This window comes from Dasypus novemcinctus, chromosome 12 (assembly GCF_030445035.2).
Source record: "Dasypus novemcinctus isolate mDasNov1 chromosome 12, mDasNov1.1.hap2, whole genome shotgun sequence".
Taxonomy (NCBI): Eukaryota; Metazoa; Chordata; class Mammalia; order Cingulata; family Dasypodidae; genus Dasypus; species Dasypus novemcinctus.
Window position 1 is genome coordinate 47,425,905 of NC_080684.1, and position 27,067 is coordinate 47,452,971.

Sequence of the window (27,067 nt, forward strand, 5' to 3'; positions counted from 1 at the left end):
GAGTTTAATACTTTCGTGATATACTGTTAACAAGTTCATGTGTAATGTCATTCACATATCTCTACTATGAATCTCATTTTGAACTGAAGCCATAGAAAGTGGGTTTTTTCTTTGTTTGTTTGTTTTTTACAAGGTATGTGGGATTGAACCCAGGACCTCATATGTGTGAAGCAGGCCCTCAACCACTGAGCTACAGCTGCTCCTCAATGAGAGTTGGTTTTTCCATTTGTTTGTTCTGTTTTTAGGAGGTGCCGAGGTTCAAACCTGGGACCTCATACATGGAAAACAGGCATTCAACCACTTGAGCTACATCTGCTCCCCAGAAAGTGGTTTTTAAGTTCTTAAAATGGCTCTCTGCAACCATGTTACCTGTAAAATGCATATGTATAAACTGTTTCTTGTGCTTGATTTGCCAAGCAGTTACATGTTACTAACAAGGAAGATTGAAGAACTGCTAAGGTAGGTGGCCGGAAAATTGGGATTCAAGAGTTAACATTATGATAATGCTGAATGAAAGTTAAAGTGACCTAATGAATATGTAACAATACAGTTATTACACTTAATAGTGAATCCTTTTAATAAAGAAGAAGCTAGTTCTGGAAAGCATACACATTTTCCTTTGTGTCAGCTATCTTGCTATAAAATATTTGACTAATATTTTAAATAACTAAATATATTCAGTGCTTTCAATATCTGCGTTACACTTTTAACACATAGCGGGTTGTTTTTTTTTTCCACTGAGAAGCCCAGTTTCCCCAATTTCTTTGTAACTCTCGTAAGCCTGCCAGTTCTGCCTTTGCTTTTTTCTCAGCTTGGAAGCTACTCTGGTTTCCAGAATTAAGTTTATTGATAGTGTTTCACTGCTCTCTGCTGGAGAAGCCCAAAGCTAGACCAGGCTTCTAGGGCTCCAATCAGTAGCCAGGAATGCAGGTGAGATGGCTCAGCTGATAAACTTCTGGCCTCTGAAATTAAACTCAACACAAGACTTATTCATCCTTGTCTTAGCTCACAGTTTCAGAGCTTTGTTGTGCAGACTAAAGATGAGTTTCTCCGAGAGGAGGATGGGTAAGATGAAAATGTAACACTGCCCAAGCTCTACTTTCTCCCTTCAAATGTTGTCCTGTATAAAGATAACAAATACTGTAATGTTGCCCAGAGACTGTGGACAGTGCAGTTTCCCAGGTCAAATTTCAACCTTCCATTTTTGACACATAGATACATACTTTATTCTGATTTGTATATTGCAGACAATAATCCCCCAGCCCCCGAAAATAAAGAAAATAAGCTATTTTGACCAAATTTTATTTTTCCTAAACTTTAGTGGTTGAATGATTGGAGAAAAGGGATCTAGTGTATATACCAAGTAAGCAGGCAGTGAATTAGGACAGTTTTTCCTGAAACATTTCTAGGCAGGAATAAACATTGATTTACATTTTCATTTTCACAAATAAAATCATACCGTCATTTAGATGCTATTCTTATCATGGATATAAACAGAAATGGCAAACATGTGAGGTAAGTTTTGTTTTAAGTGTATATACTGAGTAGACATATATACATGTATTTGTGCACGTGTGCACATGTTTATGTGTATATTGTATGAATATATTTGGGGGGAATGGAGAGTGAAGATTTAAGCATAATACAGCTCCAAAGTGTTTTCTGTTCCTTTCAGTCTGTCTTCTTTTAACTTAAAAAACAACTTGATGAATATAAATCATAAAAAGCCAGCCTTACAACAGCATTAAAGTGCTATTATATTCTACAGCATTCCAAGTGAATTATTGCTGTGCTGTCAAAGAAAACAAAAACATTTGGGAAAGACTGTTTATTTTACAGTGGTTGACCAAAAGTATGCAAGTGGTTATAAAAAAATGTAGACGGCTAACGATGGGAGTTGCCACTTGCACATTCTAAAATCCATTCACAAACCTTTGACATAGACTCTATCACTAGAGATAATATTACAGGCAAAAGCATATTCTGTGGGAGGGAAATCCTAGTACTTTAAAAGCATTTAAAAAATATATAGAATACCCCTTCCCCACCCTCATCCTGTATCACTGGCATCTCCTCACTCACTGAGCCTGATGGCATGAGATTTTTTTTCCCCAAGAAGAACAAAAAATGCTTTGCGAAAATATTTCCCTCAGAGAGGTTATCGCAATGAGAGAGTTTTGTGTTTGGAAGCATGTGTTGCCTATATATTTAAAGCTTAAAATAAAAGCTGCCACTGACAATGCTAATTGATTCTTTCATTGAACAAATATTTCATTTTAGAAGTACATGGGAGATTAGAGATTTCTAATACAGTCCTTTCATACTAAAGATGTATACTCAGAGCAGATAAGTAACTTACTTAAGGTCACACAGCTAGGAAGTGTAGAAGGAGAAGAGTTATAGAAAGGAGGCCAGTGTTTGTGTTATGGTATTTTTGCCTGAGAATCAGACAATATTACAGTCAAGACCTCACTGATATCTCCCGGTAAATGCTTATTTTAATGTTTATGAATTTCTCTTTGGTGAAGAGGTCCTTGTTCCAGGAGACTAGATCCTGAAGTTTAGGTTTCTTTTCTTTTTTTGATTTAAGTAATAAGTCAGGATCCTTTCAACTTTATGGTGACTCACTGGGTATGTTTTTGAGAAATTGGAATAATTGAAACTGGCTCTTTATCCTTATCATGGGATGAAAGATACAGAAACCTCCTTGATATGTTTTGCATGATTCTATCACATGGAACCACTCGATAAATATTGGTTGAAAGAATGCGTTTAGGGAAATGCTGCCAGTTTCCTTTCTGTTACCAGTGCAGCTTGCTTTCTGGGTGGTGTGTAAATTATAGGCAGGCAGTATCCTATGTTAGATGTGGTACAGTGAATTGATAGACAGTTTGCCACCACTCACTTGCGTTAGTTGCCTAGGGTGTCTAGTTATCCTAAAGCTTTTGCCCCAGACCTTAAGAGAATGGAAGGAAGAGGAGGTGGGGGCAGAACAATTTGCATTTGCACCCCTACCTCAGCAGCTCCTCCTCCTCATGCTGGACGGTCTCCAGAGAGTGAGAGTTTTGTATCTCTGACAAAAGAGACAGTTGTCTTTTTTGACAGCTCGGTTGTTTGTGTCTCCTGAATGAAACTGTATCAGAATTTTTTCAGCTGTAGCATCTGCCTTCCCTTGGTGACATCGATGGATTAATCACGATGGATTAATCACTTAATCACGTGCTTGTTGGCCAGGATATGTAAATAAAACTTGGCTACAAAACACTTAAAGGATTATGAAGCAATCTTGCTTAATAGTAACAAAACAAAACAAAAAAGCACTCCAACAGATCCTTAAGTTTGCTACTAAGTAGTGGAAAGATCCTGGAACTATTCTGGCTTGAGTATTGTCCTAGACAGAGCACACAGGAGGGTGGGAGAGGAGAAACTGTGATGGAAGGAGGGCCTGACTCACTCACTCTTGGCTGCCTGCAGATAGAAGCCCACACATTCCCTCCCAGTTGCTAACGAGGAGCAGCATGCTGGCAAAGGAAGCAAGCTAATCCCAGGAACCCGCCTTTCATGCATGTGCTGGGATGACTGAGTCACTGCTGCTTACACGTTTCCCTTCCTTGAACCGCGCACCCTTCCCCAAGTGCTCAGAGGTGGCCCGAGCTTTGGCAGGTCCCTGGGTTAAGCAGCACACCACCGAATGCCTGGAGAGGTGCAGATTGTGGGTCTCTGTGAGGCGACGGTCAGTCGCTGGGCTGGGAAATGTGGAGCGTTACCTCCGAGGTGTCTGTCACCAAAGCTGTCTACCCTGACCGGAGGGAAATGAGCATGAAAACCCCTTGTGCCAGTGTGTGCCAAAAGCAACATCGGTCAACGAAGGAGTTCGGCCGACGGCGAGGTCCGGTGTGCCGGCCCTTCTGCTGCTCGTATTAGAATCATGCGCTATTTCTGTGGCTTCTGCCAGCTGGCCCTTGCCCACCTTTTTTGTTCATACTGAAGCAGCCAGGAACTGAGCGAAAGAGGAAGCCTCGGCTGAGCTGCGGGCTGCGCTGCCAAGGGCGCGTCTGTAGTAGGGCCAGCAGCAAAAACAGAGCTGAGCAGAGCCCAGGGAGGTCCCATGGAGCAGCTGAGCAGGGAAACAAAGAAGCCCACCCAGGGCAACATCAGGCCACGGAACGTCAGGATGGAGGAGAACTTCCTGAGGGCCTGCATCCTTGTAAAGGTGGGAAACTGAGGTCTGGAGAGGCCGTGACAAGCCCGGGCAGTGGCCGAGCCAGGAGCCTGGCCAAGGTCTCCTGCGGGTCTGCCCACACTGCCGTTTGGTTTTAGTAGCTCTCCTCCTGACGGTGCAACCCGTGGATACGTTGCCTACTCTCTCCACCTCCCTGAGCTCATCTGTAAAATGGGGATGAGGATAAAGCCTAATAACTCTAAGGGCTGTTGTGAAAAATACGTGAGTGTCAACACAGCACTTGGCTCAATGCCAGGCACCAAAGAGGCCTTAGATGTCGGGGAAGCAGGAGAGGCACTGGGAGCTGTTGGTAAATGCCTCACCTGCTAGAAGCGAGTTTTACAACAGGGCGGCTTTCACGAGGAGGGGTAAACATGCTTGAATGAAGATCAGGTTGATTATCTGATTCTGTTCGATTTTGACGTTGAGGGCGTGTTTTATCAGATGGCAGGCTCTCCCTCCCCCTTCCAGGAAAAAACCCTACTTGAGCAAGGAGGAAGGGGGTGAGTGCCAGCTGGCGAATCGGTGCCGTCCACACTTCCCCTCCGTGAAAGTGCATTCTGAAGTTTTCTGACCGAGAGTTCAAAATGATTAACTTCAAAGTTATGGTCTGATGGAAAACACTTTCTAAGAGGCTGAAGGATCATTCTCGGGGTTAAAAAAGAGATGAGGTGCTAAATAATACCACTTTTTGGATGTTCTATGATTTTACCCCCTGAGGCCCAGGTACAAGGGGAGGGCTCAGCAACCCAGCTTTTAAATGCTGTAACAAACTTATTCCAAAAGTGCTTGAAATCCTGTTCTGCCACTAATTGGCTGTGAGACAGGAGGTGACTCATTAATAAAAATAATGACAATAACAACAACAATGGCCTTTGATTGAGCCCTTACTGGGTGTCAGGTATTGTGCTAAACATTCTCTATATAGCTCCCTTAATTTCCACAACAACCCCATGCGACGTTTCCCCCTTGAGAGAACTTGACTAACGTGCTGGTGATCCCATAGCTAGCCCCTCCATTACGCCCTGCCTAAAGTCAAACCTAATCTGAACTGGAATTTAATCTCCCTGTTTTATTTAATCTCCCTGTTTTCTCACCTGTAAATTAAGGGTCAGACTATGTTATTGCTAGGGCTCCTTAAAATTCTAAACGTTTCCAGAAAGAGGCAGTTTGTAACAAGCAATCTTGTTTTCCAAATAAATTCAGCTCTATTAAAACCAAGGAGCTGGTGGTCCTTTTCCAATGTCTATATTGTTTAAAACAGAATTCAGGGAGAGATTAAAAACCAGGAGAAATTCTTTCACTTACTATTTTGATATATGTGCGTGTCCAGCAGCTCTAACGGGAAATTAACACCCTTACCAAATTGTGCCTGGAGAGTTGATGATGACTGGTCAGTATTAATGCACACGTTTAATGTCCTTTTACCTGCCAGAGCAAAATTTAACCTTTATCTGTGCTGGCCTATAATTTGTTTCTAAGGAAGGTTGTGCATGTATGAATGCAATTTGGTTTCCTCAAGGGAAGCAGTCCCAATAGCCTGATTTTATTACTTTACTAAGTGAAATTTCTCTATTGAAATTTTCCATGTCAGAATGGAATGGTATTTTGTAGTATCTTTGAAATTTAAAATTAGTCTCATCCAGATTAATATGTACTAATAATTACTAGCTGTGAGACTTTGGAAAAGGTTCTTAATCTCTGGGCTTTAGTTGCCTCAGCTACAAAATGGGAATGTTAATGGTATCAGATTACGATAATGGGTTGTTGATAGCAGTAAATAACTTAATTATGCAAAGTGTTTCTAACTGGGCCTGCCACATAGGAAGGGCTTTATAATTGTTAGTGAATATTTATCACTGATGTTTTCCAAACTGGAATTTTCTTACCATTGTGTCCACTAAGTTTTAAATCATAATAAGACTTCTGGCTGCTTCTATTTTTAATTGATATTCAGTCTCTTTCCCTTCTTTCATTTTTTTGAAAAGATTTATTTTATTTATTTCTCCCCCCCGTCCCTCCCCCCATTGTCTGCTCTCTTTGTCCATTCACTGTGTGTTCTGCAACTGTTTGCATTCTCTGCAGCACTGGGAAACTGCATCTCTTTTTTGTTGTTTTTGCATCATCTTGCTGCATCAGCTCTCCGTGTGTGCGGGCCACTCCTGGGTGGACTGCACTTTTTTTTCACGTAGAGCGGCTCTCCTTGCGGGGCGCACACCTTGCGTGTGGGGCTCCCCTACGCGGGTGCGCCCCTACATGGCATGGTACTCCTTGTGCGCAGCAGCACTGCACTTGGGCCAGCTCCACACTGGGTATCAAACCCTGGACCTTCCATATGGTAAACGGACACTCTATCAGTTAAGCCATGCCTGCTTCCCTCCCTTCCTTTTGATGTCTATAAATTACATTTGCATAGAAAGTTTTCTTTTTTTTTTTTTTTTTTTTTTTTAAAGATTTATTTATTTATTTAATTCCCCCCCCTCTCCTGGTTGTCTGTTCTTGGTGTCTATTTGCTGCTTCTTGTTTCTTTGTCCGCTTCTGTTGTCGTCAGCGGCACGGGAAGTGTGGGCGGTGCCATTCCTGGGCAGGCTGCTCTTTCTTTTCACGCTGGGCGGCTCTCCTCACGGGCGCACTCCTTGCGCGTGGGGCTCCCCCACGCGGGGGACACCCTTGCGTGGCACGGCACTCCTTGCGCGCATCAGCACTGCGCATGGCCAGCTCCACACGGGTCAAGGAGGCCCGGGGTTTGAACCGCGGACCTCCCATATGGTAGACGGACGCCCTAACCACTGGGCCAAAGTCCGTTTCCCAGAAAGTTTTCTTTTAATAAATTTTCATATTCTATTTCACACTCTTTGTAGTGCTACAAGAAGTGGTTTCTTCATGTTTATGTAATTTTTAGAATGTTATCAAGAGAAGCTTTTGAATTTAAGCAGTGACATATAATGGGCCAAATTACACTCATTGAATTGATTTACTCGGAATTACAGATTCTTTTAGGTAGAATTTGTCCTCGGTTTTTTTCTTGGTGCTGACTCTCAGAGAAACATGTTTTCAGCTCTTAGTCATGGTAAAGAGTGGGTTTTAAAATGACATCACGAGATACATATTTTTCAGATACAAAGGTTTGTTGTTATGTTCTTTTGGCCAGAAGAGGCTCTTCTTCCTGGGAAATACAGCCACAGAATGCTGGGTTTGCGTTTTATTAATATCCTTGTAGATTGAAAACAAAATGTTTTCCCTCCCCGTTTTTGTTCTTTTCCATTTGGCAAACCCGGTGATTTGCCACATGAGCCAATGTGTGTCTCATTTGCTTATTTTCTTGTGCACTAGCAGCCCTGGTGATATCATCTGGAATGTGTGCAATCCTGGGAATAAAGAACATGCTGGAAAAGGCTTTGCTTTGCTTTGAGGCAGCAGGACCACTCGTGCACCTTCCAGCGTACTCTAAATATCTCAAACCAATTTCCTTGTTTAAAAAGAATTTAAGGCAGACTTCTTCTCCATACTTTCTGTCAAAATAGTAATAATAATGATGTAATCAAGGATTTTTATACCTAATAACTATAATTTGAGAGTCACATTTTCAACATCATGTGAGAATATGATCTGATGGTATCAAATATCAATGCCATGAAAACATCTTACAATTATTTTAAGCAAATTACTAGGTTAAACCGTATCAAGGAGGAAATTAGGCTTCCTAAATGGCTTATGTATATATCGTTGTTACTCTTTGTCACTATTATTAAACAGCATTCATTGACTAAATGAGTGCAGTTTTAAGGAGTCAGGATGCTGAGTAGAATTTAGACTAAAATCGAAATGCTTTCAAACCGACATTTCTCTTAAGGTTAAAAACACTCTAGCACCCTTCATCTCTGTCTCTTCTTTCTAGTGGGATGCTTCTTTTGATACACCATTCTTGAAGGGAATTACTGAGACCAACACTGGTTAAAAGACACCTCAGAAATCTTCAGAGAAGAAGATATAAATCTAGTCAGGGTATACCGTTGTATTCAAGAGAAATTTCCAGACAAAGCTTCCCAGCTGGTCAGCCAAGACCCAACTGGCAGTGGTTAGTTTCACTCTCTGCCTTATCTTGAAGACATTCTTGCTTTTTGAAGGCACAGCCCATTGAATTCCTCATTTCCTGTTCTAATCATTGCCTTCTCCCAGTGCCATTTAATAAGTAAGCAAGACTCTATAGATTGGATTATGAAATTCTTGGAAATTTTAATGACTTTGAGCTCATTTAGAAAGTAGTGTGTGTTCCCCGTGGCCCAGAATTGTAGGCCAATTACGTCCCTGCATTTATTTGTCAATTTAAGTGATGTCTTTTCTTACAAAGACCTCATTACACAAATGGCCCCCTGTGCAATGGATGTTATTTTAGTGAAGAATTTCAAAGATCGAAGAATTTCAAAGACCAAAGAATTTGATGACTTGCTCTAAGGCTACTTAGTTCAGTGAAGACAATGAAAAACCTTATCTTCCCTGTTGTTTTGAAAGTTGGCATTCCAGTGAGTCTCCCTATAGAAAAGCATTTAGAAAAATATTTATACTTAGAAATTGTGAAACTCTAAAAAATATTGAAGAATGTTTTACCAGTTCTTAATCTTAAATGATAATCAAATCTCTAACTAAAGTAACTATACAGTAAAGATTCCTTGATCACTATGACTTCTCTAGTGAGAGATCTGAAACCAGTCTGGCCTGCAATAGCTAAGCTTTTCTTTAATTAAAAACAAAACAAAACAGAAAAACAATAACTTGACTTTATTATTCTAATTGGTCCTTCCTTGTATTACTTTTCTTTTGGACCATCCTCTTAGGTGGTTTTCTATTAGAAATTAGCTCTTGATGTCTCTTGCTTACATACACACATACACATGCTTATATACACACTGATACACACTCTTACACATACCTTCACATAGACTACAGGAAGTAGCATTTGTTTCTCTGCAGTTATTAATGCTGTTTTCTGCAGCAATTTGGGGCGTAGAATGTAGTTTGTAAGTTGGGGAGGCAAAGCTATTTTCTTTAAAAGAGAAGACTTTGAATAAAAACTTTGTTTACGCTTTTGACTCATTGATTCATTCACCACATGTATGTATAGTGAGTACCTACAATGTGTTAGGCATTTTGACTGGGATTATCTCATGAAACTCTTTACAGCTGTGATCCACAGGTTATCATTCCATTTTGGAAATGAACCTGTGTTCAGAGCCACTAACAGTGAGCCTGCCTCCATGCCCGTACTAGCAAGGACCACAAGCTTGATATCTTGTTTTACTATGCTTTTGACCTTTTACTGTCACCCTATCCCAACCTACAGCAAAATATCCAAACTAAAAGAAATATCAATTAAAAGAAATATCAGTTGCTCCAATTGTAAATTCCTAAACTTTTGTATTATTCTTGTCACATAAACTTCAGTATCCAACTAGTTATTTAAGGTTTCTTTAATTTGGATTTTGCTAAGTCTTACTGTTGTAATTAATACAGATCACTGACTTTTTTTCTCTCAAGTCCCAGGGAAGAAAACAGACTTTTCTCTACAAATCAAACAGCCCCCAGCAGACCATGAGCTGCCAGTTTTATCTGGCATTTGTTCCTTCTCTCTTCCCAGTTAAATGACCTTAACCTTGAATCAAGGTACTCAGATGTGCTGTAGGTGTCCACAGAGGTAGGTAATAAACTACAGGTAAAAACAGGCACATGTCATAAAGAATTCCATTCCACAAATACAAACTGAAAACCCAATACACAAGGCCAACAAGGGGTAGGGTGGAATATTCCCACTTTGCAGAATGGTGAATTATTTGGGAGTGACTTTAAAGGGACATGTGGATAGCACTTGACAAGTCTTTTTTTTCTTTTTAAAGATTTATTTATTTATTTATTTCTCTCCCCTACCCCCCCACCCCAGTTGTCTGTTCTCTTTGTCTATTTGCTGTGTCGTCTTTGTCCGCTTCTGTTGTTGTCAGCGGCATGGGAATCCGTGTTTCCTTTTTTTTGCGTCATCTTGTTGTGTCAGCTCTCCGTGGGTGCGGCACCATTCCTGGGCAGGCTGCACTTTTTTTCGTGCTGGGCGGCTCTCCTTACAGGACGCACTCCTTGCGTGTGGGGCTCCCCTGCGTGGGGACACCCCTGCATGGCAGGGCACTTCCTGTGCGCATCAGCACTGCACGTGGGCCAGCTGCACACGGGTCAAGGAGGCCCAGGGTTTGAACCGTGGACCTCCCATGTGGTAGGCGGACGCCTAACCACTGGGCCAAGTCCACCACCGCCCTTGACAAATCTTAGTTTGAAAGTGGTAGGAAAGTACGTATCAGTGTGACTGTAGGCACTATCTCATTTCTATCTCACAGTAACACAATGAGGTAGATACTATTATCATCCCCATATTACTGATGAGGAAACCACAGCACAGAGATGGAAAGTAATTTGCTGGAGAACTCAGGAATAGTGTGAGGCAGGGCAGGCTGGCGTGAAAGCCACCGTATTTTACTGCCTATTTCTTTCTATGCCTTATCCCCACTTCTAAAGCATATAACTCTGATAACATTCTCTCTCTTATTCACTAAAGAAAATCCAGGCTGGCTTCATACTTTATTCAAACCTACTTTTATTTTCTTCCATAGTTGCCATAAATATGGATTTATGTAACAGAAACATTATCACCTCACAGAATGGTAAAGCAGCAAAGAACTTCGCAAATTTCTCTGGGCTAATTTTAACAGTGAGAACACTAAACAAGGTGAGAGTTTGCCCAAGTCTTGAAAATAAATTACTGGCTCAGCCGGAGTTGTGGCATTGTTTGTTACACTGGTAAAGTTAGTAGTTACCAAGTATAGATCACTACTATAGCGCTTAAGACATTGTATTATCTCACTCGACTCAACTCCTTAAGGATTCTATATGGGATATAATTGCTGTACAGTCTATATATATTTGTTGAATGAATGATGGACTGGATAAATGAATGACTTGGTTTGATTCCTTTCAAAATTCTGCTTAATCTTTTTCTGAATATATTCTTCTGATTTGATCAATGCAAAGAAGAGCAAGACGATCAACTTTTATTCTAAATACTAAATTTCGACGATGCTACATAATATAATTTTTTTTTTGGCAGTCATGTTATACTACTGATTCAAAGCTAGAGCACATGCCATGAAGGTAGCACCCCATCCACTTTCATGCAGACCAGGATTCTGGGAAGGGTTCATTCCTTTCTTGGGTTAGGCTAAGAATAAGAGGTCCACTTTATTGCTGCTTCTCTATTTTTGTGAATTAAAGCCTTGCTCTCCTTCCTCTACCTTCTCTCCCCTATCTTCTTTGTCACAGCCATTGGAACAAGTTGTCTTTTGAGTGTGAACCGTAGAAGTGTAACCTGCCCAACAGTTACTGATTCTAAACCCTTGGGTCTAACAGTGGGAGAAACAAGCAGTGTAACTCCAGGGAGCTTCCAGGTTTTAAGATCTGTTTCTGCCTCTTACGGGCAAAACAGTGCAGGGCTTACAAAGGAGATGAGGCCAGAAAGCTGTCAATGGATGAACACAAAAGAAATGCAGATGTAGGTAGGGGATAAAGTTTTAGTGGTTCCATCAGTAGTGATTCATGATGTCAAACTACAATATTTGCCTCCGTGTTCTCTCCCAGATCCCGTTTGGACATGGGCACAACAACTGGGGATGACTGCTGGAGTGGGCTCTGTGGTCATGACTGTGTCAGATTTGTTACCTGGCTGCTGATCTGGCCAACACGTGCTTTAAGAGAGCTGTATTGTTGGAAATGGCGTTATGTACATTTAGGGGAAAATGGTAGTAAAGAAGGTAGCTTACTTACTAAGCACAGTTTTCTGGCTTCTCTAAGGTTGAGCTGTGGAATCAGAAGCAACTGGGGAGAGAGAAGAGAGCTAGGGATGCTGGCTTGGGTTCTGGCTGTCCTTTGCTCTGTGGCTGCAGCAAATCCATTCTCTAATCTCTGGGGATCTTGGCTTCCTCGCCTGTTACATGGGTGATCATACCTCAAGAACGGTTTTTAATGAGATCATGAATTTAAAGAGCCCAAACCCGTGCCCAGTGCAAGAGTCTGCACCCCAGAAGCCTGGGTCCTTTCCTTTGTATTTCAGCTCTTCTCTCCAGCCTCTCGACGGACTTTTGTTGCCCTCCTACCACTTTGTCAATTCTGTGATTGCGGTTTTTGCAATAATGTGCCTCCTTGTCTCCTCGTCAGCTGCGTGCTCTGCCTAGCCTCGGTCGCTCACACTGATGACCTTGGCCGGGGGACAGAGGCTGCTGGCAGAAGCCTGAGAAGGAACGCACCATGGTAGCAGTGTGGAAGAATTTGGCAAGGAGGTGCTCGCCACATGATTGTGATTCATACTGTACTCTCGAAATGTGGCAGGAGGGCTAGGAAAGGCTTTTAATGCCAGCAAACAGAAAGCAGAGACACTCATTTTCAGACATCACATTCTTTTTATAGTACAGGCATGCCTCATAGCAAAAATATTGAACTTGGCCTACCAGCACTATGAGAGTCGTCCCAACTGTGATTTTATTGCTTGAGTCACTCCCGGAATCAGATACTGGCTGCTTGGAGGAAGTCTTCTATTAGGGATGCTTTGAAATTGTGTTTTTAATTAATTAATACCAACTCTGGGCTGGTTTTTTAATTTACTTCTAGCTTGCCTCCCTTTTCCTTTTCTTCCCTGAAACTTTTTTTCGACAGTTACCCAAGGTCTCAACTGGCTCATTTTAAATATCTCCGTGAAAGAGTCATTTGTGTTGGGTGAAACAATGCAAGGGACCTCTTCAAAGTGGAGTTCATCATCTCAGAACGAATCTGATGCATGGAAAGAGTGTTGCTGGGGAAAGGGTCTCTAAAAGTCCAGAATAATGCTTTTTGATCCCTTCAGCAGCCCTCAGTCCATTCATCTTGTTGTTAAAACTTAAAACTGGAGCTGGCCAGCTGTTGGGAAAAGTCCTCAGTTTTATTTCAACCAAATGGTGCTACCTCCTGGGGCTGGAAAGGGGCTGACTTCAAGCACAATTATAAATGTGTAGCTCTTTCGAGCTGCGGAAACCTTTAAAAAAAAAAAAAGGCCTTGATTCACAGGGCCCCTTTGGCTCAAAGGCGCTCTGCTTCCCGTGTGCCATAAATCTGTATCTGCATCAAAAAGTGTGAAGGCCGCACTGTATGGAAGTCCCTCTTCCTCCGCGAGTGTCTATGACAGATTTATACCAATGGCTGTGCTGCGCCATAGTCACAGACTCCTATTATAGTTGTGCCCTGCTAACTCGGCCCAGCTTCCTGTTGAAGGTGAGACAAGGTCCTGATGCAGGAGGGGTGAAATTACAGCTCAACTCTCTAATTGCTTTTAGTACAGGAGAGCCTTTAAGGACCCCTAGCAAGACCCACTTTGTTCATAACAACTTCTACTGTCTCTTCCCCGCAGCGAGAACGGGGCAGTTACAGCCAAGGTCCGAGGCATCTGCCAACATCGGGCACCCCGAATGCCACATCGCGTGAGCAGAGGCCAAACAGATACATTTGAGAGGAACAAATAACCTTTTACTCATCGGTTGTATGTCTTCAGAATAATTTTTTGTCTTCTGCAGAGTATACGTTTAAAATGTGATTTAAAAAAAAAAAAATGAGAGGGCTTTGAATCCACAAAGAGGTTTTGTGGATTTGTATTTGTAAATGGATGGAGAACAGAAATTGTTTTTGAAACTACCTCTTTGTTGGAGATTTTCATCCTTCATGAACATTGTAGGGTTTCAGGCAGTGGTTCCTTAGAACCCTCTTCTGTTTGACCTCTGCTTTCACCGTTTACATCAAAGTAAGGATGGTGCTTGACTTTCCCATTCGAGAGTCCAATCTGCCCAGGATAGCTGTTTCTAATCATTGGTTTTGATTTTGTTCAGGGCACCCTAAAATGTTGTTAGCTGAAGTAGGCTGTGATTTTTTTAGCTTATCTTTTTTTTTTTCTTTCCCAGATTGTGTACTGTAAAGAATTGAGGTAGAGGAGTAAAAAGTTACATAGCTAACAATTAGTTTCACACTTTTCAGTTCACAATTCTTATTAATTTTGCTTCTTTCCCATTGACCAACTTAACGAACATGGTTATATGCCTCTGGTGTTTGTATTTTACCCTCTGCATATATATGTATATTTTAACATGGTAAGGATTCTGGCTTAAATGGACAATCAGATTGCAGTTTGAAAACCTTAGTTTTAAAGCTCTACCATCTGTTAGCTTTGTGAAAGAGGGTCTGGTAAATGAAAATTGTGTGTGTATATGTGTGTGGTTTATTTTATAGGCACTGCATATTTCTTTGATGATCTATTTTCCAAGCTCATCCTTATCTTTTAGAAGATGTCTCCAGGATTTATGCATTTGGCAGGATTTCAGAGAACTCTATAGTAATGGAGAGAGGTACACTCCATTTACAGGGAATCCTGAATCAGGGCCATGCAGAGCATTTCGTTTTGTTCTGTGCTTAAATTTATTTCCTCTCTGGACATTTCTTTCAAATGGGTCTTTCTACATTTGCAAAACTTAGCACTTTATTCATAAGAACTCTAATAATAAAGTTTTCCGGTCCAGACATATTGGGAAATTTGCAAAATACTTAGAAAAGCATGCCAGTTGTTTTTTAAGCCTCCATGTATGTTGAAAAAGTATTGTATTCATTAGTGTTTGCAAAAGTATATATTTAATGATGCAAAAGTAAAACCGACCTCTCCTTTTGGTGTGCAGATGTATAGACTTTATGGGGTATACCCCAAGGTGGAGGCTTATTGGAGTAACTCTTAGAAAGGGCAAAATCAGTCATAAACAGTGATGCAATAACCCCGCAATTATGTATGTTCAATTATTTAGAAGTCTGGGAGAAGTGTTTTATATGGTTACATGGTCAGACAAGAAGTAAGTATGGAGAGGTACAGTCCAAAGGTTTCCATTTGTTGTGTGTAGCCCAAATAGCATCCTAATGTGGCTTTATAATGTAAATCTATTGGTACCAGTAAAATGGCATTTAAAGCAAATAGTAAAATGAACAACATTTGCAAAGCTGTAAAGACACCACCTTTGCAACCGCTTTACTACAGTTTTGAAAAATGTTACTGAATAGCTCTCCAAAGATGCAAATAAATAATATTTTATTAGACTTCGGCCCAGGAGAAAGAGGAGGAAAACCTGCAACTAGAATTACATGATTATTACGTTGCTCCTCCCTCAACCCAGCAAACATTAAAATGGAACATAAAATAAGTCTATAACAAGATTTATGAGGAAAGGTATTACACTTAGGGGTACATTGTGCAGAAAAGTCATTAAAATTGTTTGGGCTTAGGAAGAGGGGAAAAAAAACCTTTTTAGAAAAATGAGAAACTCAGATGTATCCAATGCCTGCATGATGACTACCTGAGTCTCAAAGTTGAAAAAGCCACTGTACCTTAAGGTTCCAATTCATTCTCTATTATAGCAGCTTCTTCTCACAAACAAAAACGGAAGATTTTTGTTTTCTCTGGGAAAACATAACGAGGTATAGTGGGCTAAGCATTCCTTTTGTATGGTCTGGTAGCCCCAGGTTATTGTATGGTAAAACAAAAACAATGTAAAGCAAGTTATTTCTGCTATACATCAGTTAGGGGGTTTCAGTAAATACATATGGCTCTTGTGTAGAGAAGTAGATGAAAGCGGAGCTTACTGATGTCTAGGGTCAATATGGCTTAACTTCCCCTCTTCCTCCTATTTTGTCTGCCTGGCAGGTTTTCTTTCTGGTGGGTTGTGCATGTTTTGATAATGGTGATAGTTCATCATATACCTTATACTTTGTTCTGGCTTGAGGATGGTTAGTACGCCCAGTTCAGAATTTTGGCTACTCTCTTTCCTTGTCCTGTGCTTGTATGTTAGGCTAAATCTTACTTTTTTCTGTGAGAGAAGTTGAGGTGAATGAGTACATGTGTGTGTTTTCTTATCTGTGAAGTTTTAACTTTGGCTTACTGTTTAACCAGGAAACTCAGAAGGACAAAGGAGATCTCACTAAAACTATATTCCTGGTGAGAATCACAAAGATTATGTAACACCATTAAAATGGTGGTTTGGGTAGAAGTTCTGTTGTTCATCTTTATCAGAGTAATACAGCTGTGCGTGTGTGTGCGCGCGCGCTTTTAAGGAATGTTTCAAGGAAGTCTTTGAAAAACATTTTCTTCAAATGTTCATTGCATCTCAGATCCCATTTTTGTTCCTTTATTTGCTCCAGAATACTGCCAGACTGCCAACAAAGGAGGGCCTGTGCTCCCAGGAATTTTCTGCATTCCTCTCTGGAGTAGGCATTTTTCTCAGCTACAAAGGCCCTTTGGCGAATTCCCTCTAATCACTGGATTTACCCTGGGCTCTGATAGGTGCCATTCATGGACTTGGGCTGCTGTTTGATGAGGCTGAGGCATTAATGGCGTCTTTTCATGGTAAACAAAACTGGGTAACATTACCAGAGGGATCACAGAGCTGCTGTTGTTGGGAGGTGTAGTGCTTGCTCTTGCTTTCTCCTCCTCTTTTCCCCTTCTCCCTCTTAGTCTTTTCCTCCTCCTCTCTTTTTATGAATGTGTATTTTGAGTGTGTGTAGCAGGGCCATTTCTAGAAGCAGATCTCCTGGCCTTTGCTGATCCCTCTAAGTCAATGGCCATTTGAAGTCCTTTGTTGAACATGGGGTAATTCTAAAAACTGGTCTACAGTAGTTCCACAGGCTGTGGGGAGGTCTGTTTTCCTAATTGATTAAACATTGGAGGAACACTGCATGAAGAATCTGATTTGGAGATTTTACAGACTGGCATTTAATTACCAAAAATATCTGGTAGTTGAGATGAATGAGCCTGTGGGAACGGACACTTAACATCGGTGTCTGATGTTGTATGTCTGCTTTCTCCCGTGCTTTTCTAGCTGTGTTATCAGTTGAAAACTAAATAGGGCTTCTTAGTTGCTGTTGTGTCCTGTTTGCTTTAAAAAAGGGTGCATAATTGGTTAGTCAAAACCTGATTTCTGCAATGGAAATGTGAAAAAGTACTGTTCAGAATTAATTCAGGTTATATAGCACTATTTTTTTGTTAAAAGAAGCTGGTATCACAGACGTGAGAAGTTCTCTAATGTCTCAGAGAAAAATTAAAGAACTGCTTTCTTACTTTAAATGGGGATCTTTGTGATGTAACAGAGTTTTCTACAACCTCCTAGAGATAGTCTCCTTATTTCCAATGCATTTTCTTATGTTCTGTATATCACTGCTAGGGCCAAAGCAAATGGTCAGGAACAGCACAAAGCAAGGAAGTATGCAGACTAGTATCTCAGAAGAGATGTTAGGGCAAGGGGTGAGGAGCAGTGTCTGTCATTTCAACATAGATGTCTAGAAATACGAAAGTTAAACGATTCGTCCATAGGAAAAGATAGCCTGATGGTTTTGTGTTTCCAGAAGCCATTTATGTTAATTCTTCATTTTAATTCTGATATGATCGGATTGGTCTGAGCATTTCAGTACTAGCCTCGGCCCCCTAATAGGTAACAGATGTGAGAATCCATTTTTTTCCATCTAAGGCAGGGAGTCTTAATCTTTTTTGTTCCATGAACCCCTTTGCCAGTCAGGTGAAAACCATGGACTCCTCAGAATGTAGCGGCATATAGTTTTGTGACATTCAACTAGTGTCGCGTCTAACAACTGCCGTAATTTTGAAGTATGGATGAGCGTAAGTGATTTTTCAAGATATGCAACAACTCTGATGTGATATGAAATGAATACTACTATAATTTTTGCATACATTCATAAGTGAAAGAAATGCTAAATTTCAGTTAGAGGTAGGAGAAAACAAAGAGGATAAGTTGATTTTTTTCCATTCAAGCTCATGGACTGACCCCCTGAAATCTTTGGGGTCCGTGGACCCCTGGTTAAGAACCCCTGAACTAAGGTGTGGTGATGCTGTTTAATTCTCCCTCTCCCAAAGATCCCTACCTCTGTAAGCTATACAGGTGCTACAGTTAAGGTGGAGGAAAAGTTTAGTAGTTGATGTAGAAAGTCGTTATCTTCCATAGAGCAGTGTTTTACTCATTTTCTTTCAGGTTTTATCTGTTTGGTTAAAGCACTTTGTTGTAATCTGTTAAATATAATCTATCATAAATCAGAAACCCAGTACTCAGGGTTATTGCAACTTTGCAAAGTCTGGCTTCCCAGTCACCATGGACTCCTGCAGTGGTGACTATTTCCTGCAAAGCCCCTTTATTTTTTTTTTTTTTTTTTTTTTTAAAGATTTTATTTATTTATTTATATTTCCCCCCCTCCCCTGGTTGTCTGTTCTTGGTGTCTATTTGCTGCGTCTTGTTTCTTTGTCCGCTTCTGTTGTCATCAGCGGCACGGGAAGTGTGGGCGGCGCCATTCCTGGGCAGGCTGCTCTTTCTTTTCACGCTGGGCGGCTTTCCTCACGGGCGCACTCCTTGCGCGTGGGGCTCCCCCACGCGGGGGACACCCTTGCGTGGCACGGCACTCCTTGTGCGCATCAGCGCTGCGCATGGCCAGCTCCACACGGGTCAAGGAGGCCCGGGGTTTGAACCGCGGACCTCCCATATGGTAGACGGACGCCCTAACCACTGGGCCAAAGTCCGTTTTCCCGCAAAGCCCCTTTAAACAAGGCCCAAAGAGATGCTAACTAAGTCATTATCTTTGCCATTAAGAAAATATCACGATTTAAAATATCTGTTATTTAATATTCAGGTGTTCCATACATATGATAATTGGATATATTTGACAGTCTTTAAAGGGTTACATTTTGGTTTTATCTACTGTAATCATGGTGAGGACTATATATTGAGCTCCTACTAGGTTGAGCACTTAAGTCACATTATCCCTAACCCTTCTAAAAACCAAGGAAAGTTGTGTTATAATTATTCCCGTTTTACAGATGAGGAACTGGTCCTAAGGGAGCTTATGCTGCTCATGGGTAACAGAACCAGGATTCCAGCTACTTCTGGCAAGGCAATGGCTAAGTTATAACATGGTTCCAAGCAAAGGAAAATTTAAAAGTTTAGTTAAATATCCAAGTTTTTCCAAATATCCTCATATCCTGTAAATTGTTAAGTTTATGACACATTTGTTCTTTATAGTACCTACATGGAGACCCACCCCCACCCCCACCCCCCAGTGTCTTCAGATCCTACTTTCCCCTGCTTCAGATTTCACTTGCCTTCTTTTTTAACATCTCAGGAAATGTACACTTCCGAAAATTTGCCTTATTACATTATAATTGCAGGATATTTTCTGAATTGCAGAAAGTTTGAGTAGAGAGGTTGATGAGAATTTGAATGAACCTTTTTCTGGGTGAGAAAAATTATGGTTTAAGGAATTAAATGAAATATTCTCCAGAAGGCCAAGTTTCTAAATGCTGATTAAGGAAAAGCCTAACTCTCAGCAGAGTAGTCTCCACATCCTAGGCATTTTACAATTGTCTGCACCCTTTTTAGAATTTTATACTCTGAGGGAGGAAGTAATTCACATATTGAATTGTTTTTATGATGAGCATTGAAAATCTTTTTATCTCTGGATAGTTTTCGTTTTAGTTTACAAATATGCTACTGCGTCTTAAGAAAGCCCTATCACTTTTCTCCTGTCAACACTTTTGCTACATAGGTCATTAGTTTCCTGCTACTTGGACCTTCTGCTACTCACAAAGTTGGACACTGGGGCAGCTATAAAGGAAATTTAAGCAAATAATAAAATCAGAAGATGGGAAATCCTTTTGCCTCCATTATCTGAATATTTTGTGTTTTCCAAAACAGATTTAGAGGATAATTACATCATTATTTTAGATTGTACTGCATTTGTAGTTTAGATTATTTTTCTAATTACTATTTACAAATGAGGTTTTGTTTACCCTGTTGACAGTGAAAGCGATCTGCTTGGCTAGAGGTCTTCCCGGATTATTGCAGTATTGCTACCTCTCAGAGACACTAGGGCACTAGTTACCATTTTCTCTCTATTCTCTAGCGGGGCATCATGGCATTCTCAATTTGTAATCAGTGAGACTTTGTTATGAAAGGACTAGATCTTATGTTTCTAAATGGTGAGCACTCTCCACGCTACTCTACTGAGGACTCTTTTCTTTTTCTCACCTCCAGGATATAGCAGGCTCTTCTCCCCAAGATTCCCTCCCAGGGTGTTATCAAACAAGCCAGAATCTGTTCCTTGTTCAGGGAATAGCTGAGCACCAGAGATCAGAGCTTCCTAGACTAAGGTCTTAGGTGTGATTCAGGTAGGAATCAGACAGGTGACATTAGCCTTTCCTCTCAGTGTCTCTGGCAGGCTCACCTTGGCCGCTGGTGAAGGCCCGTTGAAGGCAACTGCCCAGCACATGTGCAGAGCCAGGTGCAGAGACCAGAGAAATTATTTTTTTTAAAGAACTCTGTGAGCTAGATACTAATATCTCCATTTTACACAAAGGTTATAGGTTAATTAGCTCATGATCATGTAGGAAATAAATGATGGACTAAGGATTTGAGTTCAGGCCTTTCTTAACTCAAAAGTTCAGTCTTTCCTAAAAAGGTGTTTATCACAAGAGCCCTTAAAAAATAAAACCAAAAATTATATTCCTTGTTCATTATTATAAATGATCAGAGGAGGATATGGAGACCATAGTAGCAATTTTATTTCTTCCTGTTTGTGAAAAGACAGTTAAGAAAAAAATTAGCCCAGTTTTTTTAGTAGAAGCTCTAAGTCATTTCTGAAGCCTTCACCTGTTTATGGACAGACTCAAGCATGCCAGACTTGTCAAGGGAAATTTAGTTATATGCTGGAGCCAGCTCAGAGCCAATTATTAAATTGTCAGGAATTTTGTAAGCTGATTGTTAAAACACAGCCATTATTTAAAAATTAAACTATACAAACTTATGATAAATTATATTTAAAATAAATATGCAAAACTTATCATTTCCTAATTCTTTTACTAGTGTTCACCATTGTTTATGTTCTTGAGGTTATTTATGTCTTTTGTATTTGGATGAAGAAAATACTATATACTGGTGTGCTACTATGCATCTTTTCCCAACTCCACATTTGGTGGTGACACACTGATAGCTTGAAATTGACCATTGTGGTTGCTTTCCATTAATTTCCATGAAAGCATTTACACTATGGAACTTGGCAAGTGTTACAGAGAAGTAGAGCTTGAGATAGTGTTTTGCTGATTATATAGACTTAAGAAAGCTACAGAGAAAATTTTAATAATGTAGGTTAAACTTAAAAGGTATTGGATCATAGCCCTCGCGTGGTGAATAGCATTTAAAAATTCAGGAAATATTTTTCCAGTATTCAAAAACTATTATCCAATTCGGCAGAAGACATCACTCACATTGATGAATGAGTGAAGTTCTGAGTTACATCTTCATTTTTCACTTTTGTCTTACTTGGTAACGTGAACAAAAATCACTTCATCTGTTGGAACTCAACTCGTTTGTTAATGACATGAGATATTTCTTTGCCTAATTGCGTAATAATGTAGCATTTATTTTTAGTCTAATTTTGTGACACTATCATTGGTGATAGAATTATAAAAACTGATAGTGAATTTGGCAAGAAATATTGACACTGCAGTTATGTAGGTGTATGGAATTTAATAAAGAATCTGGTCTTTTTTATTATTTTTGTAGATAGTTTGCTATACATTATTTACATCAGCAAAATTTATCATAAATTTACTTAAATGTGTTTATGTACACAGTTTTTTCTCCTGGAGAGCCTGGTGTTGAACATTTACTAGATAGTGGAAGACAGTGAAAAAACCTTATGACCTGAATCCATAAATCCTCAGTATTTGCTGAGTCCTCTTTTTAGGCCCTTGTTATTCCAAGGACACCAGCAGAATTTTTCAAACAGAATGAAAAGTCATACCCAAACACACTGAACAAAGAAAATCCATCGCCACCAATGCTGTCTTTGAAGATCTAACTGAAGTATTTATATCTGAAATATACTGAAGTATATCAGGAGACTAAGTCTTTTACATTAGGCCCATATAATTATGTTTCAGCTATAGTAAAAATTGATGGTGTCAATTTACTTTTCAAGAACCAAATATGTAAAAACATTATCCTAGACTCCACACAGAGATAAGTAAAACTTAGTACCCGTTCTCCAGGAACTGGGTGTCAATTCCAAATGTTTGTTCATACTGTGAATTATCCCACCAGGTTTTTCCATTTCAAGTAATTAGCAAAACTAAGGCGCCAGTCTTAATTTCCTAAGGAAAACTGGTATGAATGTGATGATGGAAGACAATCTGAATTTGTTTTCCATAGAACACTAATAATAACAATATTGAATACCAGTTATGTGCTACATTTTGTACCAGGTACATTGCTCAACACTGTTTTTTTAAAGAACCCTGGGAGCTAGGTATTACTATCTCAATTTACGCAGAGGTGAGAGATTACTTAGTTCATGATCATGTAGAAAAAAAATGACGAACATGGGATTTGAGTTCAGGCCTTTCTTACTCAAAAATGCTGTCTTTCCTAAAAAGGTGTTTATCACAACAGCCCTTAAAAAATAAAACAAAAATTGTATTCCTTTCTGTATTATTAATTTACTAAACACACACACTGAGCTTGGGGAAATGCTTTTTAGGAGTTGTGAGAACAAAACTAAGTGATGTTTGGATGACTCAAATCAGTTTCCTGCATTAGATAGCATGGTTATAAGAAAATAACTGCCCAGAAATGAGGGAATGGAACAGAAGATAGTGTATTTTGGTGTCATTTACATTCAGAAGAAAGAAGCTGGTTTTGTTGGTCATCTCTAATAAAACCAGATTTTTGGCCTGCTGATTCCACATCTAGTAAGTAGGATTTAATTATTAAACTTGCAGTGTGGCCTAAGGTAATTCTAACTTCCTCTCTTGCCTCTTGTTCCGTGCAAATGTCAATATGCTATTTACCTTATGAATTCAAACTTTCATATTTAAATTTTGTCAAGTATAGATGGCCATACAAACCAGGTAGTACGATTAGAAAGAAAGTAAAACAAGCTGAATTATAACAGAAGAGAGAATACATTATTTATAAATATTGATCAAAGGATAGCAATATATATATATGTTTTTTAAGATTTATTTATTTATTTCTCTCCCCTCCCCCAGTTGTCTGCTCTCTGTGTCCATTTGCTGTGTGTTCTTCTGTGACTGCTTTTATCCTTATCAGTGGCACTGGGAATCGGTGTTTCTTCTTGTTGCATCATCTTGTTGTGTCAGCTCTCCGTGTGTGCGGCGTCATTCCTGGGCAGGCTGCACTTTCTTTGGCACTGGGCGGCTCTCCGTACAGGGCACACTCCTTGCGCATGGGGCTCCCCTACGCGGGGGATACCCCTGCGTGGCACGCACTCTTAGCACACATCAGCACTGCACATGGGCCAGCTCCACACAGGTCAAGGAGGCCTGGGGGTCCACATGGGAGGCGGACGCCCTATCCACTGGGCCAAGTCCGCTTCCCAGTATATATTTTTTAAGCAAACAACCACCAGGACAGATGGTGTCACTGGAAATACCATTGCCTTTTGTTGATACATATTTCATTGTGTATTAGTCTAGAATTTATGCATCTATGTCTATTTCTACAAAGCACAGAATTTGGAACTAATGGTTTTACCAATTATAAAGACTGAAATTTGGGCCACTTTACTAAGGCAGTGCCTGAAAATTCATGCCATGGAGTTAAACGCATAGCCATCTCCTTTCAATGCATGCTCTTGAAAATACAGGGTAATGCAGGATTTTTACTAATTTATTTATTTAAAGTTGTCGGTTTCAGGCAGCATGAATTGCAGACCGTTAGAAACTTTGAAGCAATGCAGAAGTGCACAGTAAAACAGTCTGGGTTGGGGGGAAAGTACCTTCCAGGGAAAGCACACAAGACGGTCAGCACAAGAGCAAGTAGCAGAGCCAGCGTGCCGAAACCTCGTAGGTGGCAGGGGCAGAAAAATCCCCTGGTCAGCAGGAGCTGCTGTGAGAAGGATCAAATACAAAAGGCCCAAGGTGTCATAGTGAATATTTATTTAGGTCAAATGTTAGCAAAATGTTTCTGACAGCCCTGTCAAACACTGTATTGGTGGAACTGGAGAGGTTGTTTGTATTCCAAGGGGCAGTGCTCCTTGACTTGAATATGATTCTGACAAAATCACAGAGTATCTGAACCCATCGTTAGGTCAGCTTCTCTGGCTTCTTGATTAGTGACATATAGGCTTCTGTGGATAATTAGGAGAAAACAGATCAAGTTCATTTTTATTGTTTTTATTGTTGGACTTAAATAAGGTCCGATAGTGATGTGTTTACATTCATAATAACCGCCTAACCCAACTTCTTTTCCTAGTGGAAATAAACGGGAAATGCTTTATTTGGGGGAGGTGGAGTTATATTTGCCAGTAAAAGTAAATAGCAAGGCCAGAGAGATCACATGGTGATTATGATGAGTAATAATTATTTTTGCTGTTTCTACTTACATGAGGAATATTTCTTTCAAAAATGTATTTTCCTTAAAAAGACATTGTTTTTCTGATTATTCAAGTAATGTATTCACTGTAGAAACTTTGGATAATTCATGGAATTACAAGGAATACAATAAAATTATTTTGCTTAATCCTACTACCCAGAGGAAGCCAGAGTTAACGTTTTGGCATAATTCTTTCAAATATGGAATAAAGCGTTTTTAAAATGTACAAATAAAATATAGAGCCTGTATTATTTTGAAAATTTGGTTGAAATTTACGTATAATTTTGTATTTGGCTTTTTACATTTCACGTTCTACTGTGAGCTCATCCTGCATCATTAAATATTCATTAAATATTCTTCTAAGTAACCAGACTAGATCAGCTTCAAACATTGAACAAGCTGCATTAAAAACCAGCCAGAGCCTTACCAAAGAGCTGATGCTATGAATACCAATCATAGCTTAGTTGCTGTTCCATATGTTAATTTAATTTGACAGAGTAAGAGTCTTTGAAGTCCTAATTCTCCTTTGCATCCAATAAACCAGTTTTTATAGTGCCTGAACTTTTAGACATCAGCCTGCAGCTAAACTCATGTCGGGAAGTTGCCACGGGGTCATCTATAACAATGGCTGCAGGGAGGCGTTCCTCTGGAAGTCTTGTGAGAGAGGTGAGGGGAATTGTCAGAGGGTCACTGGGGTGGGGCAGGGTCACTGCCTCTGGTGATACTTCTTAGAGGCCTACAGACCTGTTGTCATTTTATGTGAACTCTTTAAGGCTGATTCCCCTCCTGCAGAAGTGGATCTGCAGTAGCCCAGCAACATTCATTAATAAGTGTTTATATACATCTTTGTGTTTATTAGCGGGGTCTGTGGCTTTAGAGGGGGAAAGCTAAGCAGAAGCCTCTCTCAAGTTTGTGGTTTTACTTCCCATACTTCAGAGAGAAGGCAATTCTGTAGTGTTCTCACTGTCAACACTTAGAAACTGAACTGGAAGTGTATTCAACTCACAAAATGCCTTGCCGTGGGGGTGTTTTTGTTTGGTGCTGGTTAGAGTTGAGTGTTGCTGTTAGAGGGGTAAAGGAGGCATTAGAGAGCAAGGTCAAAGTGAAAGAGATTAGAAATGAAACTTGTTGAATAGAAGTTCTAGAGAGTCAGGATTTTGAATTTTCTTTCACTATGTTTTGGATTATATGTTATTTGAGGGCAGGACAATCTTGCCTTTAAAGTATTACAAGCTTAGAAGCTGACTGTCTAATAGTTATTTCATGTATCATTGCTAATTATAGTGAGTAATTGCTTCAGCCATCAAAGATCAAGATCTTGTAGAATTCAATTACTGACCATGTACAGTGTGCCAGGACCTGTGTAAGGTTGGCATCTTGCTCCGAAGATGAATGGGAAGTCCCAATAGCTGAAGACTGGTAGAAACAAAGCATGTGAACTGTAAACTTCAGTGAGAAGGGGAAGGTGCTTTGGTGAAGTGTGAGGGGAAAAAAATGACAGAGAAATTAAAAAAGAAGAGCCCATGCCCCTCTTTGGAAGCACCTGGAAGGTCAGTTCTTTGGGGAGTTCTTTATAAATGACAGTGGTTTGGAAATAGAGAGCAGAAAGATGGAGTGGCCACTTAGGAAGCATACAAGCCAACATTTAGGGAAATTGGTCATTAAAGGGACATTATTGAACAAGTATGTCATTTTTCCAGTAAGATATTTCTAGGTAACAATCTTATTGCGGCCTGGTGGTTCTGGGAAGTGGTGGACATGGGATTAAGCAGCTGCTCTGGATAGTAGTGATGCAGTTGGGTTTCCGACCTAATTTCTATTCCTCCTACTGCTTTGGAGTGGTATCAGCTACTACTGTGAATTAAGTTCCATTTTTGCAGTCCATTTCCGCTTCTCCCGCTGCTTTTTAGTCTTGAAAAGGTAGCCTGGCTGCTTCCTTAACACTAAATTATCCAATTTTTTACTCCTTTAAATAAAATTGACTCCATATATATAGATTCTACCAATGAGGCATTTAGAGGAAACTACATTCTCTGTGGAGGAGAAAGGCCAAATTAGAGGACCAAGATATATAATTTTGCAGGCAATTACCTTACTATGGTAGGAGTTATGGTACAGTTTTCTAGACGCTCTTTGGATTACCAGTACATGACTTTCAAATGTTCCTTACGTACAAAATGGCAGCTGTACACAGCTTGTGTTTCTGCCTTCCCCATGGAAATGGCCACACGGAACTATTGCCATGAGGTTTTTCCCTGAATTTGGGGCGTCTCACACTCATGTCGTGGTCCTGGTCCTCATTTCTGTCTTG

At 40.1% G+C, this 27,067-nt stretch overlaps 1 protein-coding gene across 1 annotated transcript in view; it reads left to right on the forward strand.

Moving 5' to 3' along the window:
• The window catches only part of HMGA2 (high mobility group AT-hook 2), a 130,053-nt gene that overhangs the window by 54,555 nt on the left and 48,431 nt on the right, over positions 1-27,067 (forward strand). The window lies entirely within an intron of this gene.